The sequence below is a fragment of the Felis catus genome, chromosome C1 (assembly GCF_018350175.1).
Source record: "Felis catus isolate Fca126 chromosome C1, F.catus_Fca126_mat1.0, whole genome shotgun sequence".
Classification (NCBI taxonomy): Eukaryota; Metazoa; Chordata; class Mammalia; order Carnivora; family Felidae; genus Felis; species Felis catus.
The window spans coordinates 102248211-102256419 of NC_058375.1; positions in this window are offsets into that span (position 1 = coordinate 102248211).

Consider the following 8209-nt stretch of genomic DNA (forward strand, 5'->3'; position numbering starts at 1 on the left):
GTATAAGGTGGACATCTGTTGTTTTCTTACCCTCACAAGCATCCATTCCCTATCCCCCCCCCTTCTTTTTTTTTTTTTTTTTTTTTTTTTTTTTTTTTTTTTTTTGGTAACAGCACCTTTGGGGAAATAATCCCCTTTTCATCTTAATCCTTATGGTTTAGAGAAGGGCAGAGCCCATCTCCTCCTGCACTCCAGTGATGGGTACGTAATCAACACCTACCAGCTAATCTGCTCCATTGCTGTATAGAGGATAAGCTACTAGAGGATGCAGAGCTGAGAAAGAGGGAGGGGTGGTGTGCGAGAGAGAGAGACAGAGACAGAGACAGAGACAGAGAGAACACATGCACAAGCAAATCCTTGTGATACTGTTTGATCATGCCTGAAGCCAAGATAACCCTAGATTTTCTTTTTGTTAGATGAGCCAAAACATTCCCTTTTGGGCTTAAGCTATTTTGAGTGAAGTTCTATCTCTTGCAGCCAAGAGAGGTCTATACCATTGAGTGTGGAGTGTTGCAGTGCAGATCGTTAAATGTGCACCTGGCTAAATTGAGGAAGGGTGAGACGTGAAAGGACCCTCGGTACCAGGCTGGGGAATTGGAAATCCTTGTGATACGGTAGCCAAAACGCTGAATGCAAAGGTCTCCAGCCCTCGGCATTTCAAGGGTGGGCTTGTAGAGGTCTTGATTGACATATGTCAGCATTTTAGAAGGTTTGGACTGTTTGCACTGTTTATAAATATTCTGAAGAACCAGATATGCTAGTGTTGAAACTGGCCTCAGTGGAAGCAGGGAGGAAGAAATCAGAGCCTGGGTAAAGACGTTCTTTCTGACTCTAGCCGGCAAACCCAAATGGTCAAGAGTCAGATATATCGAGCCATGCCAGGTTGGAAACATGAAATTCTCTGCCCTTTCCAGAGTAACAGCAAAGGCAGGAGGGCAGAAAACTCAGATCATGGTAAAAAGACTGTACAGGGTCCACATCAAACTCTTCCTGCTGTTCCCTCCCTGCCTGAGGAAGGAAAGGCTTAACCTCATTTTAAGTAGGGTGACTGTATAATTTATCATCCAAAATGGGACAGTTTGGAATGTGGTGAGGGGTGCTATTAATAATTACAGCTGAATGACAGCTCTAAAGCAGGTCACCCCCATTAAAAGAGCTCACGGCTAGGATACGGCCTTGTATCGAGAGGCCAACCTGTCAGTCGTCTTCAATCCCAGTTAATTGTTTCCAATCGACCCTAGGCAGAGGTCAAGTTGGCCTGGAAAGTGAATCAACCCTAAGGTGTTTCCTTAAAAGACAGACAGCTCCAGGCCAGGGTTCAGAGTATAGTTGAGCTCCACACTGCTGAGGGACACCAGCAAGTCGGTGGCCAAAGCGGTTCAGTCCTGAGAAGGGAAACCGTCCTCAGTTGCCATCACAGTTGTGGGCATGGATGAAAATCATGAGAATCTTTCTGGGAGAGTTAAAGTGGCGATAGCTACGTTGTTTCAAGAACTCCATTCCTTTCCTGGCAGGTAATCCTTGCTACTTCTGATTAGCAGAATTGAATGCATCCTGTAGGACAATCTCCCTGCTTATTATTTTCCCCTTGCCTTTGTTTTCCGGTAGAAGTTAGCCTGTTTTTCCTTCTGCCACTTTACAGCGACTGTGTGGGGAATCATCAAATTTGTAGTTTCACCATGAGTTATGAGAAAGAATAGAAATCACTTAAAGGTCAGGGACCAGGAGCCAGACCTAAAGTCAAGTTCTCTCCCTCTGGAGTGTGGGCGAGTACATTTTCATGCGTGTGCATAACAATTACATGCTATTAGGTGGGGACATTTTAAAAATCATGTGTATGGAAGAAGAGAAGCCAAGGCATGGCTATTATTTTTTGATGGCTCAGCTTGCATTTCCACTTATAACAATGCCCTCATTTGACTTCTGAGAAGCTGTCCCTCCCTCAACTTTAGTCTTGCCTGGAAGAGCCTGTCACCTTCCCCACCTCTACCTCCTTGTCTTGCGGCTCCCGGTGGGGGCGGGGGGGGGGGGGGGGGGGGGGGGGGGGGGGGGGGGGGAGGGGGGGTGGGTAGGTCTGTAACCCAGCGGGCCCAGCAGTGCTCCCACATCTCATAGACCAGTGATGGGTTCAGGATGGGCAACTGAGCCTGAAGCTAAGATAGAAGAAGCCCTCTTTCTCCATTGGAGCCGCTAATTGAAAAGACCACATAAATCTGAAGCTGTTGGAGGCCGGAAGCTGTAGCCTGAATGTGGCATCAAAACAGAGAAAAGGGGGGCGCCTGGGTGGCGCAGTCGGTTAAGCGTCCGACTTCAGCCAGGTCACGATCTCGCGGTCCCTGAGTTCGAGCCCCGCGTCAGGCTCTGGGCTGATGGCTCAGAGCCTGGAGCCTGTTTCCGATTCTGTGTCTCCCTCTCTCTCTGCCCCTCCCCCGTTCATGCTCTGTCTCTCTCTGTCCCAAAAATAAATAAACGTTGAAAAAAAAAATTTAAAAAAAATAAAAAAAAAAACAGAGAAAAGAGCGGAGTGGAGGGAAAGACAGAGAAAGTAAAAGAAGTTTATCTGAATTCTTAAATCCAGCCATTCCTAACCTATCCCACTTGTCAGTCATATGAACGATTAAATAGCCCCAACCATCCCTGTGTTTGTTTATTTATCTAATTGAATTGGACGTCTACCTCTTCAACAGACATAGTTGTAACTAAACGCGGAGACTTTGAATGCTTTACAGTGTGGCTCCTGGTGTTTTTCAAGAAAGAGGGAGGTGAGCAGCAGACAAGAATGTACTCACCTGGACAGCACGTCAGTGACGTGTGTTCTTTTTCTCAGGAGGTGCCTGTAGTTGCCCCTGCCGCCTCTCTAATTCCATCATCCAGGCTGGTTAGGACTGTGTGTGGGAAACTAACCACCTCCTAGGGTTGAAATGACCCGGAACGTTAAGGATCCGTCAATGCCTGACTTGGGCGAGATCAGCCATGTTCTCATCTTTGTATTGGTACTTTTGCTGAAAGATCAATTAACTGAAAAAAAAGAAAAAAAGATTTTCAACACTCACACTTCTTGTGGAACCTGGTTTATTTACTAATAGGTCACATGCAGCTTAGTCTTTTGTCCTTAGATTTTTTGTTTTGTTTGCGGGTGGCCTTTCGCTGCTTCTTGTCAGGTTTAAAAACTTGTATTCCCGGGGCGCCTGGGTGGCGCAGTCGGTTAAGCGGCCGACTTCAGCCAGGTCACGATCTCGCGGTCTGTGAGTTCGAGCCCCGCGTCGGGCTCTGGGCTGATGGCTCAGAGCCTGGAGCCTGTTTCAGATTCTGTGTCTCCCTCTCTCTCTGCCCGTCCCCCGTTCATGCTCTGTCTCTCTCTGTCCCAAAAATAAATAAACGTTGAAAAAAAAAAAATTTAAAAAAAAAAAAAAAAAAAAAACTTGTATTCCCTCATCAGGGCCGATCTCCCTTCTCTTCTCGGAACCAGCTTTCCACCCTCAGTCCCAATCTCTTGGTGGATGGATACTTCCCACACTAAACCTAACTGCCACCTCCTTGTAGAGACCTTCTCAGAGCCTTCCATCTACAGTGGACTCCGCTTCTTTCTCTCAGTCCTTTGTTTTCCTTCATGTTTGAACCACTTTAAATTTTTTTTTCAGCGTTTTTTATTTATTTTTGGGACAGAGAGAGACAGAGCATGAACGGGGGAGGGGCAGAGAGAGAGGGAGACACAGAATCGGAAACAGGCTCCAGGCTCCGAGCCATCAGCCCAGAGCCTGACGCGGGGCTCGAACTCCCGGACCGCGAGATCGTGACCTGGCTGAAGTCGGACGCTTAACCGACTGCGCCACCCAGGCGCCCCTGAACCACTTTAATAAACATTGTTCTCCTGTGTTTTGTTTCTCTCCTACAGCTAGAGTGGAAACTCTGTGAGTACAGAGTCTGTGTCTGTCTGATTCACAGTTTTGTCCCAAGAGACTAGCACGGCACTCAGCCTTTACAGCAAGAGCTCAAAAGGTGCTTGGTGAATGCATCCAATAAAGAAATATGTTTTAAGCATCTGTGAGGAGCATTTAATGTTCACTTGTGGGCAACTTCTCTTAGATACTTTTTTTTTTTTTTTAGTAAACTTTCTATTAAAGTATAATGTGTAAAAATGAATCTCTCATTAAAGAGTAAAGTATTCAAATGTTGAAGACTGTCTTATTTCCTGGAGGAGAATTTGGGGATGGGAAAAGTGAGAGTGTTTAAAGGATTAAAGGAAGTAGAGGGAGGAGAAGGGGGATGCTTTTGTGGGGATTAACTTGGCTGAGGGCTAGCTCTAAAATGGTCTGCCTCCTACAAGCGTTTCCCCTAGCATGAGCACAAGACTTTGTTTCCTTGCTAGGCTCCAAATAGCCTGGAAGCTCTTACCCCTCAAGGGTGGGGAGAGGAGGAAAATAAGTTGTGAGTCACAGGAAAAATGAGGTTAACATAGACCAAGGTATAGATTTCGGTCACTTCTGTACTCCAGAAAAATTAGGGAGGGGGGGAAAGGAGAGGGGGGAAGGGGGCGGGGGGGCGGGGTCCAGGAGGGTCCCGCAGAGTGACACAGGCCAGAAAATTAATTAGTTGTGGGCCCGGGTCCTGAATGACAGTATGAGCTACATGAAAGAGTGTGGACAGGACACAGCACTGAGGGGATGAGACAGACTGGATAAAAGAGAACATCTGAAAGGGTAGACATTGAAAAGAAAATGGCTCAGTCCTTATAGGTTGAATGAAGATGTGGGGGGGACGGGGGTGGGGGCGCCTGGGTGGCTCAGTTGGTTAAGCGTCTGACTTCGGCTCAGGTCATGATCTCGTGGTTCCTGAGTTCGAGCCCCGCGACGGGCTCTGTGCTGACAGCTCAGAGCCTGGAGCCTGCTCCGGATTCTATGTCTCCCTCTCTCTCTGACCCTCCCCTGCTCATGCTTTGTCTCTCTCTGTCTCAAAAGTAAATAAAACATTAAAAAAAATAATAATAATTAAAAAAAAACAAAGATGTGGGGTTAAACCGCTTTATTTTTTCATGTCTACACTCAACATCAGTGATCACTTCCGTCACCATCTCATTTTCCTGTAATTTACCACCAGTTACAGCTTTTACAAAAGTGTTAGTAAAACTTTTCCCTATTCTGAATATGATTGCATTAAACCTTCAGTCCACTTGACAAGTACCCCCCCACCCACACATCACCTTTTCTCTTTGATCCTTGTGGCTTCATTACTAGGTCTAATATCTGTGATCAAGCAAGAGGGTCCCCCAATACGGCTTTAATGAAACAGAAAAGAAAAATCCATTTATTCAACAAATATTGACAGAGCATTACTAGTGCTAGGATACCACAGTAAACAAAATATGGTTCCTACTCTGAAGTTTATGGGCTTGAGCTGACCAAACAGATAATAATATTTAACACTAGAATCAGCAAGCATTATATGACACTGTGTGACAAGCCTTGTTCTTCCATATAGGAATCCGTCAATCATTTAATTATCTGGACAACCCCCATCTCACCCTGCTACTGGGCTTGGAGCCCCAGCAGCACAGCTTCTGTGTCTGTGACTTATCCCATTCACTTTAACAGCCTAATGACAATCTCGTGTGATAAATGACATGATACAGACACACTGCATTAGAGAAATGTTCACCTAATCCAGTTGTAGGAGTCAGGAACCATTTTCTGGAAAAGCTTCAAGCCGAGCTTGACAGGGGGCAGTAGGAGTTAGCCAGGTGACAGAGGAAAGGAGGGATGTGATTCTGGGTCAAAGATATCCTAAGCACAAAGATGCAGAGCCCAGAAAGAACTTGGCACCCATTGCAGAATATCCTGGAAGGCCGAAAGAGGCCAGGATGAGGGAATGAAGGTGGGGGTGGGGAGGAATAAACGTTAAGTCAGCCATTTTAGATTTCAGCATTTAGTGGTAGAAGAAAGCACATAGACAAGGCAATGGCTCCAGAAATTCCTGAGTTTAAATATTATATCCCTTTCAAGACATGATGACTTTTTTTCCAAGCCAAAATTGGAATCATTTTTGGGATTTGTGGATTCATTTAATGTCTTAGAAAAGTATTTCTTTTTTTTTTCTTAATGTTTATTTATTTTTTGAGAGAGACAGAGACAGAGCACGAGCAGGGGAGGGGCAGAGAGAGAGGGAGACAGAGAATCGGAAGCAGGCTCTAGGTTCGGAGCTGTCAGCCCAGAGCCTGACACGGGGATCTCACTAGCCGTGAGATCGTGACCTCAGCCAACGTCAGATGCTTAACTGACTGAGCCAGCCAGGCACCCCAGGAAAGTATTTCTTATTAACTACATGAAGTTACATATTTAACCATTTATCTTTGTTGAAAGAAATAGAATTGCATTAAAATAACTATAAAACAATCCCTACAAATCAGTTACTACTACAATTGCACTGTCATTCTTAAACTCAACATGTATTTATTGAGCACCTACTATTATGTCAGGCCTAGTATATGACACCAGAGGACACCTCAGTGAAGAAAACGTGTCCATGAGCTTGCACTATGTACATTTCAGCAAATCTTGAGTATCTTAGAAGACTGAAACCACGGTTTTCCATATTTGTAGAATATACGAAGTCTTTTTTGTCCAAACATCTCATCTCACAGATGAAGAAACTAAAGAGGGTAAGCGATTTGCCCACATTCATACAACTCCCTGCAGTGCGGTACTGGGGATGTGACCTAGACTCACACCCTTCCAGGACATTGCTCTTTCCAATAGTATTCCAGTCACTTATGTATTCTGAACCATGGGTTCAAGAGGAGTGTTAGACAAGCCAAGAAGTACTGTGGGTCCGGATTCTCCTGGAGTATTTCTTGAGCAATCTAGCATTCTCCCCCTCTCACGAGATAACAGCCTAGAAAAAGCCAACATTGTCCAACGTACAAAAATGTTTTCACATTCATTGCCTCATCCAAGCTTCAAGTGACCCTATGAGGTAGACGCTATAGATACTATCTCCATGCAGGGGAGGAAACTGAGCTTTGGAGTTTCCATGACATGAGCGTGGTGACAAAATAAGGACCAGGAGAGGAGGGTCAGCTGCCCCAGGCCGCAATCCATGGAGCCACTGAAACACCCCAGGAATTCATCAGAGATTCAGTGCCATTTACATCAGATTTCCACCAACACTCTCAACACAAGTGAGGAAATGTAAATTGTTTCTATTCTCACTCAAGAAGTAAGTGTCCTTGGATAAAAATAAAAAAAACACAGACTCCTAGGTCTGTGGATTTAGCTTAGTTGAGATTTTTCTGTGATACATACATGCACGTTTCTTGGTGTAATTGGAGTCTGGTCCCAATCCCAAGAAGACCTGAAGCTGGCAGCCGAATTCTGAAACCAGTGTAAGACAAAGCACAGAGAATAAGAGATCTTTTCAAATACAATTTTTAATCCCTTCATGTTCCCATGGACGCATGTAGTGGGAAATGAAAACTGAAGAGAGAACAGATTGTAGCAATGTGCCGTTTTATGGGTATCGAGGCCAATAAGTAAACAACAGAAAGGACATGTAAAAAATATACTCATTGTACAAGAGAAGTGTGAGTACATTGCTATTAAGGAATTAGAACAACAAGGTATTTAGATTAAATATTAAAAGCCACTTTGCACATACCATGAGTGGTCTTGCTACTCTCCCAGTGATTTAAGAAAAATATTTTCTTAGGAAACATATCTTGAACAAGATTTGCAGCTATCTCCAAGTAAGTTATCTCTGCCTTTGTGAGTGTGAATGACTAATGCTTTCCAGTTACGGGTGCTGGAAAAACTGTCGAACAAAAGATAATTCCAAATAAGTAAAATACTCTGTGATAGCACATAAAATAAATCCCTTTCTTTGATCATAAAGAGAGATTTGATTTTTCTTTTTTTTTAATTTTTTTTAAAAGTTTATTTTGAGAGAGAGCGAACAAGCGGGGAGGGGCAGAGAGAGACGGAGAGAAAGAGAATCCCAAGTAGACTCTGAACTGCCGGTGCAGAGCCTAACGTGGTGCTCGAACTCACGAACCATGAGATAATGACCTGATGATCATGAAATCAAGAGTCGGATGCTTAACCGACTGAGCCACCCAGGAGCCCTGGGATTTGATTTTTCTTAATGGAACCGATCATCACCAGCCGTCCTTTTTAAAGAATATGAGTTTGAAGGGAAGCCAAATGATCCCGGGGCCACA